The sequence below is a fragment of the Apodemus sylvaticus genome, chromosome 6 (genome assembly GCF_947179515.1).
Source record: "Apodemus sylvaticus chromosome 6, mApoSyl1.1, whole genome shotgun sequence".
NCBI classification, from domain to species: domain Eukaryota; kingdom Metazoa; phylum Chordata; class Mammalia; order Rodentia; family Muridae; genus Apodemus; species Apodemus sylvaticus.
The window spans coordinates 127,909,686-127,919,404 of record NC_067477.1 but is presented as its reverse complement, the minus strand read 5'-3'; positions in this window follow the sequence as shown (position 1 = coordinate 127,919,404).

Genomic DNA, 9,719 nt, shown 5'->3' with positions numbered 1-9,719 from the left:
GGAGGCAGTTGGATTGATTGGGTCACTCACCCACTCTTGTAAAAACTGTCTTGTGGTCCACCAGGATGGGTAACTTGGGCTCCTTGAGGGAAAGAAGACTTCTTTTGTAAGGGGAGGGGGCCCAGATTGTGTTTTTAAAAGGTGGGGCTAGTTATTATAAATTCACTGAGCAAGGATGGGATAGAATCATACCCTAATATCAGCTAGCATGGTCTCTAATAGATTGTGTCGTTCAGTATAAGACACTCTAACTTTCAGAATGAACATATACATTTATTCTATGCTGTCTTATATAAATTTTAATTGGGAGTGATGATTATAGTTCCTGGAGGAGTGGTGCCATTATAGGCTTGCTCTGGATGCTTCATAAATATGAGTTTAAAAATACAATAGCTAGCCAGGCAGAGGTGGCACATACCTTTAGTCCCAGCACTTGACAGGCAGAGGGAGGTGGATCTCTGTGAGTCTGAGGTCAGCCTGGTCTACATAACAAGCTCCAGGACAGCCAGAGGGCTACATGGGGAAACCTTATCTCAAACAACAACAATAGTAAAATTAGCTGTGTGGTTAAGGATGTAGCTCAGTGGTAGAACATTGGCCTAGCAAGCATGAGACACTAGGTTCAATTCCCAGCACTGACAGATGAGAAAAAAATAAACATCCTGGGAGCTTGAAGATAGCAGTGGCTAATGGTGGAGAGATAATTTGAAGACAGGGGATTTGTCCCTGTTGGCTTGTGGCCTGTTCTGAACTAGATTTCATATAAATGTCCTTTACTATCAGAATCTTCTAATCCAATGTGTGGAAATGTCTTGTCCACTAGAAAATAACTTAATAAGCCGGGCAGTGGTGGTGCACACCTTTAATCCCAGCACTTGGGAGGCAGAGGCAGGTGAATTTCTGAGTTCGAGGCCAGCCTGGTCTACAGAGCGAGTTCCAGGACAGCCAGGGCTACACAGAGAAACCCTGTCTCGAAAAAACCAAATACAAAAAGCAAAAAAACAACAACAAAAAAGAAAATAACTTAATAAATTCTGCTTATGTAAGTTATAAACTCGGGATTTTACATGTGCACACACATGCACGTACTTGAACACATTTTTCTTCATTTTGGTTTTCTGAGACAGGGTTTCTCTGTGTAGCCGTAGCTGTCTAAGAACTCACTCTGTAGACTAGGCTAGTTTTCAACTCAGAGATCTACCTGCCCTTGCCTCTGAGTGCTGGGATTAAAGGCATGTACCACCACCACCTGGCTTCAATTTATATTTTTTTTCTTACAATGACATTGTATTCATAGTCAACTTCTCTGAAAAGAATTTCAAGGTATGCAAACCATATGGTGGAATGTAGAGAATGGATTAGTGAGAAACCTTTTAGTGAGTCAGATGTGATCTCCCTGTTCCCACTCTTAGTCAGCACAGAGGAACCTAAGAAGTCCCATTAACAGATACATGTCTGGCATGCTCTTAGGAACAAGGTTGCTCGTGCCCCTGTACTTTGTCAGTTCCCTGAAGATATTCCAAAGAGCCTCTGTGTCCATCACTTGGTCTAGCACATTGTTGAAACAATGAACCCCTGGTTCTTTTTTCTTTTAAGCAAAATCTTAGTCCTTTGATTTTACCAATGAAGAGTTGGAAGCCAGAGGCTGGGGTGAGCATGCTAGCTCAGAGAGGCAGAGAAAGAACCCAGCTGACCTTCCTCCTCAGAACCAATGCCCTCTTTCATGGAGTCTCAGAAAAATCCAACTCAATGTCCCTTCTTTCTATTTCCTGTGTGCCTCTCTATCTATGCTCCCAACTTTATCTTACTCTCTATGGTTTTTCTTAATAATCTTAATAAAAATGAAGTAGACATTTCTGGTTATGTCATGTGATGGAGAGTCACGTGGTGTTTTGCTGAGGTGGACACGTGGTATTTGGAGAGAGTATAAAGAGGCCTCAACTGGACAGTGACAGAGTGTCTCCTGGTGTCCTGACTGGTCCTGGTTGCTCTGCTGACTCATGTCAGTTCTGCAGAGGCCTGGCTGTTTCTGCTGGATCTTGCCACAATTGCTGATTACTGTTTGGTATCCTGGTATTACAAAACTGGACTGCTGGTATCTTGACAAACAGATTAAAAGTGCCCCAGGAACTACGTCTAAACAGACCCACATCCACTTGTCTTTTTTCTCCTACTTCTAATGGGTGGTGGGCTAGAAGGGAGATTGAAGCATTTGAGAACCCTTATTAAGGTGGGTTTTGAAAAATTAAATCCTACATAATTCTATGTTTACTCCTTGTCAACTGGATTCTTGCTCTGCCTCCTGACCTATGTCTGACTTTACCTAATGCTGTCTGCAACATTTAATCAGAAAGCTCTTGCATTAAAGGCTGAGCCACACCACAACTAAAAACTGTTTTTTTTCTAGTAAACAATACAATCTCAGGGTTCACAGTGTGATCAAACATCCTGAGATGTACCCCAGTTCTACCCATTAGAATTTTCTCACATTTGTTGAGAGTGGGGGCTGTTACTCCGCATTGTGTGGAGCTGATTTGTTTGTTTAGTTTCTTGTCACGCTGTCTATTGCCCTAGAAGGCTTTACTTTAAACTGAACCATCTATCACATCCATCACAGGCTGACACGTGAGATATTCCTAGGAATAGGAAAGGGGCCTATTAAGCATATCCCTTTAAGCATAATGGGATAATTTGTGACTGTAGGGGCACAGGGGCATATCAGGAGAACTAAGCCCAAGAACACATCAGACATACCAGACCGAGGAAAGACTGTAACTCCGGGTTGGCCTCACACTCACTGAGCACTCCAGCATGGGCTTGAACGTCTCATCTTCCTCTTGCTGGATGACAGATGTATGCCATCACATCCAGTTTATAAAATTCCAGAAACGGAACTCACGGTTTCATCGATGCTAGACAAACAGTAAACCACCAGAGCTGTGTTCCCAGCCTTCTGCGAATTTTTTTTTGTTTTTTGATGAATTAATATGGGAAATTGAAACTCAGACCTGGTGTATGCTCAGGAAGCCCTGCCCAGCCCTCCAACTTGTGTCTAACATCTCTCTCCTCTTTATCCTCAGCTTCCAATTCCCCAAGCCTAGAGGCACAACAAGCATCACACACCCATCTGCTCATTTACTTACTCAGATATTTGAATAGAAGAGAGGCTGTGCCAACTGTTCAGCCCATCTCTCTACCGAGAATTAGGCTCACAAGTACTTGCTTCTCGGAATCGCATTATGAAGTCTAAAGATGGTTAATTGTGCGTTTGAACAAAGAACACAGTGGCTCTATGAGTGTTGGCAATGAGTTTGCATTTTCTCATTCCTACGGTATTAGGGCCTACGTTCTTTACTTCTGTTACATACATGTTTTACTCAGCCCATGTTCATAACTGGAGTTTTGTTTCTTGTGCTCACATCCAGTAGATGGGAAAATGAATACTGTGCTCTGCAAATGTTACAGGCTGTAATCCTTGAAGACTTAAAAATAAAATTAGAAATTGTCGATATGTTTTAAGTAACTTTCCCATTGAAGCCAAACATATGTTATATACTTACTCACTTCCAGCGATGGGGGTCAGTGATTAAAAATCCAGAATTTAGCTTCCTTTCTTATATAAAATTTCCTTAGAAATCAGTGGCAATTCTGCATTTGGGAGTGCTCCAAGAAGTATTCCTCAGAAAGCAGAATTGGGTCCAAATGAGTCAGTCTGCCCTTCTCCAGCTGAGTCACACGCCAGTTGGGGGTTTGTGGCTTTTCTTAAAAAGGATTTCGCAATCATCCAAATCAGGTTTCTTTTGTTGGTATCATGGTGGAAAGATAAGACTTACTTACAGCAGTAAAAATGTATAATACTCTTTTAAAGTCCTTGGAAATGTGATAATAGCAGTATTGAGTTTTATATTAACCCTTTTTTCCTAATATGTTCATCTAACAATATTAAAGAGGATGTTCTAAAGCCGTAACTTTGTCATCTTACTAAAAATGTTTTTAAACTTGTTATGAACTTCATTCTGATTGCAGGAAAATTTGAGGTGTCATTGAGTTTGAAGCAGATCTTTTGATGGGTTTGTTCCCGGTCAAGCTCAGGCTTAAAAGCCCAGAGACCCTGCAGGTGACTGTGGCCTACAAGGAATGGCAGGTGTTTGGCTAAACTCCTTGGGCTCCTGGCTCCTGTCTCAGCCACAGCCTCCCACAGCCCCCACCCCTCCCGCCCTCCCCGCACCCCCACTCCCCGCCCCATCCCTCACCTTCCACCCCCCACAGAGAAGTATGTGGCCATCAGTCACGTAGGAGCAGTACCAAGCCCTCCCACATGCAAATAAGGTTTCCCCAAGACCCTGACCCACTTCCCCAAACTGTATATAAGAACCCTATCCAGAAGTTTTAAAGGTGTGCGAGAACTACTGCATTGTCTGAGAGCTTCTGTTATAAGAGCTGTAACACTTGGGAAGCAGTCTGCTCTAGAAATGCCACCTGAAGCTCCCCCCCACTCCCCACCCCTCACTCCTCCCTGGCTAGTCGGCGCCCCACCCAACTCAGCGCAGGGTTGTGTAGAGCAACTGTGTGACAATGGTGGAGGCAGAGCCTACTGCAGCAGCAGAAGCTGTGGAAGCGACTCCCCCCTCCTGCTCACTCTCTCCCCTTTGCATGAACCCTCGCACCTGGCTGGGCCAGAGGTCTCCGTGGAAAGCCTCCAGGACACAGGCTCACATTCATGGTCACAAAAGAGGTCTCTGGATTCATGTCTAGCAAATTAGAGAGAGCATAGTCCCGGACCACAGAGAGTGAGCTTTGGAAATTAGTTTATTCTGAGTTCACAGGTGGCAGCGTAGGAGGAAGAAGGGAGGAAGAAACATGTCCAATATTGTACAATCCATATACACTTTCTGCTTGTTCGTACATGACAGTGTCTTGCTGTGTACCACATAATGGTCTTGAAATCATGCTTCTCCTATCTCAGCCTGTCTATAAATAAGATTGTTTATTTGATGTTTTTACACTATACCAGCTTAATATTTCAAAATTATTTATACAGCCAAATGAAACAGACAATTAATTTGGGAGGTGGTTTGTAAGAGAACAACAAAGAATGAGACTGAATGTTTTGCTTGATATTTATTATTATTGTATCAATTTTGAAGAAAATTACCTTATAAGTTACTCTTTTTCTGAGATGAATGCTTTTCAAAATCATCACAGCCAATGAACCAGAATCTTAACATCACCTAATGTCTGTGCCACCCTCCAAGCAGAACCATTGTTCATTGAAACAGTTGATGAATGACTTCATGGATAGACCATCTTAATACACACCAATTCTTTTTTTCTTTTGGATTTGGTTTTTTCGAGACAGGGTTTTTCTGTGTAGCCCTGGCTGTCCTGGAACTCACTCTGTAGACCAGGCTGGCCTCGAACTCAGAAATCTGCCTGCCTCTGCCTCCCAGAGTGCTGGGATTATACACACCAATTCTTAAATGAATGTAACCTGGTCCCTGTGGGCTGAGAATGATGACAATCACTCAAGTCAAATAGCTTTGACCATAGCAGGAAATCTGTATCCAAACAACTGTGCCTACAATTCAATCCTTGGTGCAGCAGAAATGTCAACTCTTAGCTTAGCTACTATGGAGGTAAAATTCTTTGGTGATGTGAGGGACATTGATGTACAGTCTTACTACAATGAACTCCAATGTCTAAAAATTGTTCTTATTTTGGGTTTGTACCACAGTAAGAGCCAAGATTTTAAGCTCTGCTAAAAACAAAACAAACAAACAAAAAGTCTTTATCTTTTTATGTTCATTTAATAACATGTCCATCACCTTTATGATTGGTATAAAATATATATTGTGTTGAATACAATAAAACATAAAAATAAAAATTATATAAAAAAAAGAATGTTGCTTTGGAGTTGGTCTTGGGGTTTCTATTGTTGTAATAAACACTCTGCCCAAAAGGAGGAGGAAAGGATTTATTTCATCTTCTAGCTTCTAATAGCTTGTAATCTATTATCTGGGAAAGTCATGGCAGGAACTCAAGGCAGCGTCCTAGAGGCCAGAACTGAGCAGAAACCATGGAGGAATTGACTTGTTCCTCGTGGCTTGCTCAGTTTGATGTTTTATACCACCCAGGAATACCTGCCCAAGGGTGGGGCACTACCCCAGTGGGCTGGTCTCTCCCACGTCAATCAGTCAAGACAATGCCCTACAGACTTGTCTACAGACCAATCCTATGCAGACATTTCTCAAGTAAGATTCTCTCCTTTAAGATATATCCATATCTGTGTCAAGTTGATGCAACCAACCAGCACAGGATCCCTGCTCAACTGATTAAGTTCTATCTCATCTCTGCTTTATCTGTTTATGCATAAGTTTTATATAGCTTTGATCGTGGAGTGAATAGTTGAAGTTTTCTCTCTTTTTTTAAAAAAAAATTTATACTTTTTCCACATTTTTTTTTTTTTTGCAAGTCAAATCTGTTCACCGTTAAGTTTTGATATTTTGATTTTGTGTACGGGGAAGGGGGCTGTTGGTGCTGACACTTTCGTGCTGCTCTGTCTCGGGCTTTTAAAGGTTCCTGCCACAAGTTCTATGAAGCGGCGATGAAGGAGCTGGACTCTAAGGGTGCTCTAGAGCAGTCCCAACAGCACATCAACGCAGGTTTAGAGGTTCAGTCCATTATCATCAAGGCGGGAACACGGCAGCATCCAGGCAGGCATGGTACAGGAATTCTACATCTTCATCTAAAAGCTGCTAGCAGAATACTCTACAGTTTTCAACTGTAATAAATTTTGTTCCCTAGGACAGAGTTGGGGCTATCAGGAGACATTTCTGAGTAGGGGAAGCGACCACCAGCTCGTTAAGATATTGAGGTCAGATGCACCACCTAAGATTCCAGCTTTATAACAACAGAGAATGAACATATCTCAGATGTCAGTGTGCAAGGGTGAGAAACCCTGGTACACACTACACACTGCCTACACACACAGAGACACACACTCACACACATGGAAGGAGGCAGGGAGGGAGGGAGAAAGAATTTTGAATTGTACTTTAAATTTTTTTCCATTAAATAACATTTTTTTAATCATCACAAAATTCTTATACTTACCTCTTTGTACATATAACAATTTATCTAATGGTTTCTATACATTTACATGCCATCAATAATTGTATGAACACCTATATGTTTACGGTTCTTACAACAGTTTGGATTGTATTTAAATTCTTCTTAGTAGGGGCTGGAGAGATGGTTCAGAGGTTGAAAGTACTTGATGGTCCTGCAGAGGATCCAGATTCAATTCCCAGCATATATGTGGTATCTCATAACCATCCGTAACTCCATTTCCAGGGTATCCAACACCTCTGTGGCACCAGACATGTAAGTGGTGGACATATATATACACATAGGCAAACACTCACATAGATAAAATAAGTAAATATAAAGAAAATTTATCTTCCTAGAGAGTGCTTTTCATTCTGAGAGTTCTTAGACATTTGATATTTTACTACCATTAGCAGATATTTCTATCACAGTTTGAAAGTGAAAAGAAATCTTTAAACAGCTAAGTAAAATAAATCTAATTACAGCATTATAATTTTATAACAAGTCAAATCTACGTTGTCATCTGCTGCCTCAAAGTCAATTACATTTATTTTAGTCACTTCATGTGCTTCTGCTTGGATCCCTCTCTGCCCATTGACTAACCCACCTCTTTCTCTCTGTCTCTGTCTCTCTCTGTGTCTCTGTCTGTCTTTGTCTCTATGTCTCTCTTTCTCTCTCCTGGAGTATCTGAAACTCATAGTGTTGCCCAGGTTAAATTCAAGGATTCTCTTTACTTGGCCTTTCACATATGGGGATTATGGGCATGAGCTACTATACCTGGCTTAAGTTACCCATTTGCAGCACCAGCCTGTGATAGGCACTGCTATAAAGATGAATAAGACAGAGTCTCTGTATTCATACCGAGTGTTCTTATCTTAAAGAAGACTTAGACGGCTGGGCAGTGGTGGCACCCTGGGAGGCAGAGGCAGGAGGATTTCTGAGTTCGAGGCCAGCCTGGTCTACAGAGTGAGTTCCAGGACAGCCAGGGCCAGGGCTATACAGAGAAACCCTGTCTCGAAAAAAAAAAACAAAAATCAAAAAAAAAAAGAAGAAGAAGAAGAAGACGTAGACAATGACAGCAACAGTTGTACCATCTGTGCTCCCACAACTTTTTTTATTTTATTTATTGTTTTTTTCCGAGACAGGGTTTCTCTATGTAGCCCTGGCTGTCCTGGAACTCACTCTGTACACCAGGCTGGCCTTGAACTCAGAAATCCACCTGCCTCTGCCTCCCAGAGTTCTGAGATTACAGGCATGCGCCACCACCGCCCGGCGTGCTCCCACAATTTATGTGGTAGTTCAGACATAATGGGAAACAGAAATGAGGGTGAAGTGATATTCTCCTGAAATCACATTGTCTACTCAGAAACCCAAAGTGCCTCAGCTATGATCTTACCCCATCACAACATTTCCCACAGAAATCATAGCATTAGAAATTGTGGTCAAAGGCACACTTTGTTTTAGAAACTACTTACAAAGAATACAAATGGTTAAAGTTAATGCTTATTAGGTCTCTGGTGTATAAAGTATTGTTGGCAATTGGTTCTAGTGCTTTGTCCTAATTCAGCCCCCAAAATTAAGAATCGGTGTGTCCAAATGCTGAAGGTCCCTGTCCCCAGTTGGTTTTTGATTGATCAATAAAGAACCAATGGTCACTGGCTGGGCAGGATGACAGAGGTGGGACTTCTAGGTTCCCAGGGGAAGGGAGGAGGAAGGAAGTGTCCTCCATGAGCAGGGGTAGGAAACACTGTGCTGGGAAGGAGTCGGAGAGAGTAACGGCCAAAATGTGGGTACAAGAAGGAAAGTGGGCCCTAGACGGGCTGTCCAGGGCAGCAAAGATAAAATATAGACTTAGGAGCTGCTAAGTTAGGGATGCCAAAGAGGAGTCTTAGAAGTGCCCAAATATTGAGCTGATCAAGGCATATCAAAATTAAGCTAGTGTGTGTGTGTGTGTGTGCAGTGTGTGTATCTTTCATTTGGAAATCCAGAGTGCTCTGGCGGGTGGCTAGAAGTACAACCCACTGGGAACATAAAGTGGTTTAATTAATTCACTGTAACAAAATATGAGACATAAAAATAATACCCTTTGATAAAGAAAACTTTACTTAAGGGAAATTTTTTAAAAGAAATATTTATTTTATGTGTATAAGTGTTTTGTCTGCATGTATCTTTGTGTGCCACTCACATGCCTGGTGCCCATGGAGGTCAAAAGAGAGCATTAGATCCCCTGGAACTCATTCACGAATGGCTGTTAAGTTACCATTCCAGGTTCTCTATAAAATCAACATGTACTTCTAACCACTTTCAATCATTTCCCTAGGAAGATAATTTTAAAAAATTTGCCTTTGAGTCAGGATCTGAACTATGTAGCCCGGGCTGGTCTGTAATTCACTATGTAGGCCAGACTGGCCTTGAACTCACAGGGATTTACCTGCTTCTGCCTCCTGTGTTCAAGAAGAACCAATTTACCATGCCTGGAAAAATTGATTTTTATTAGACAGTGGCACAAAGGTACTAACAAATTAATGACTGATTAATATATTTTCAGTAATAGATAATACATGTTCAAACAGTATGCAAAGAGACCAGTCTATGGTTCTGAGGACTCTAAT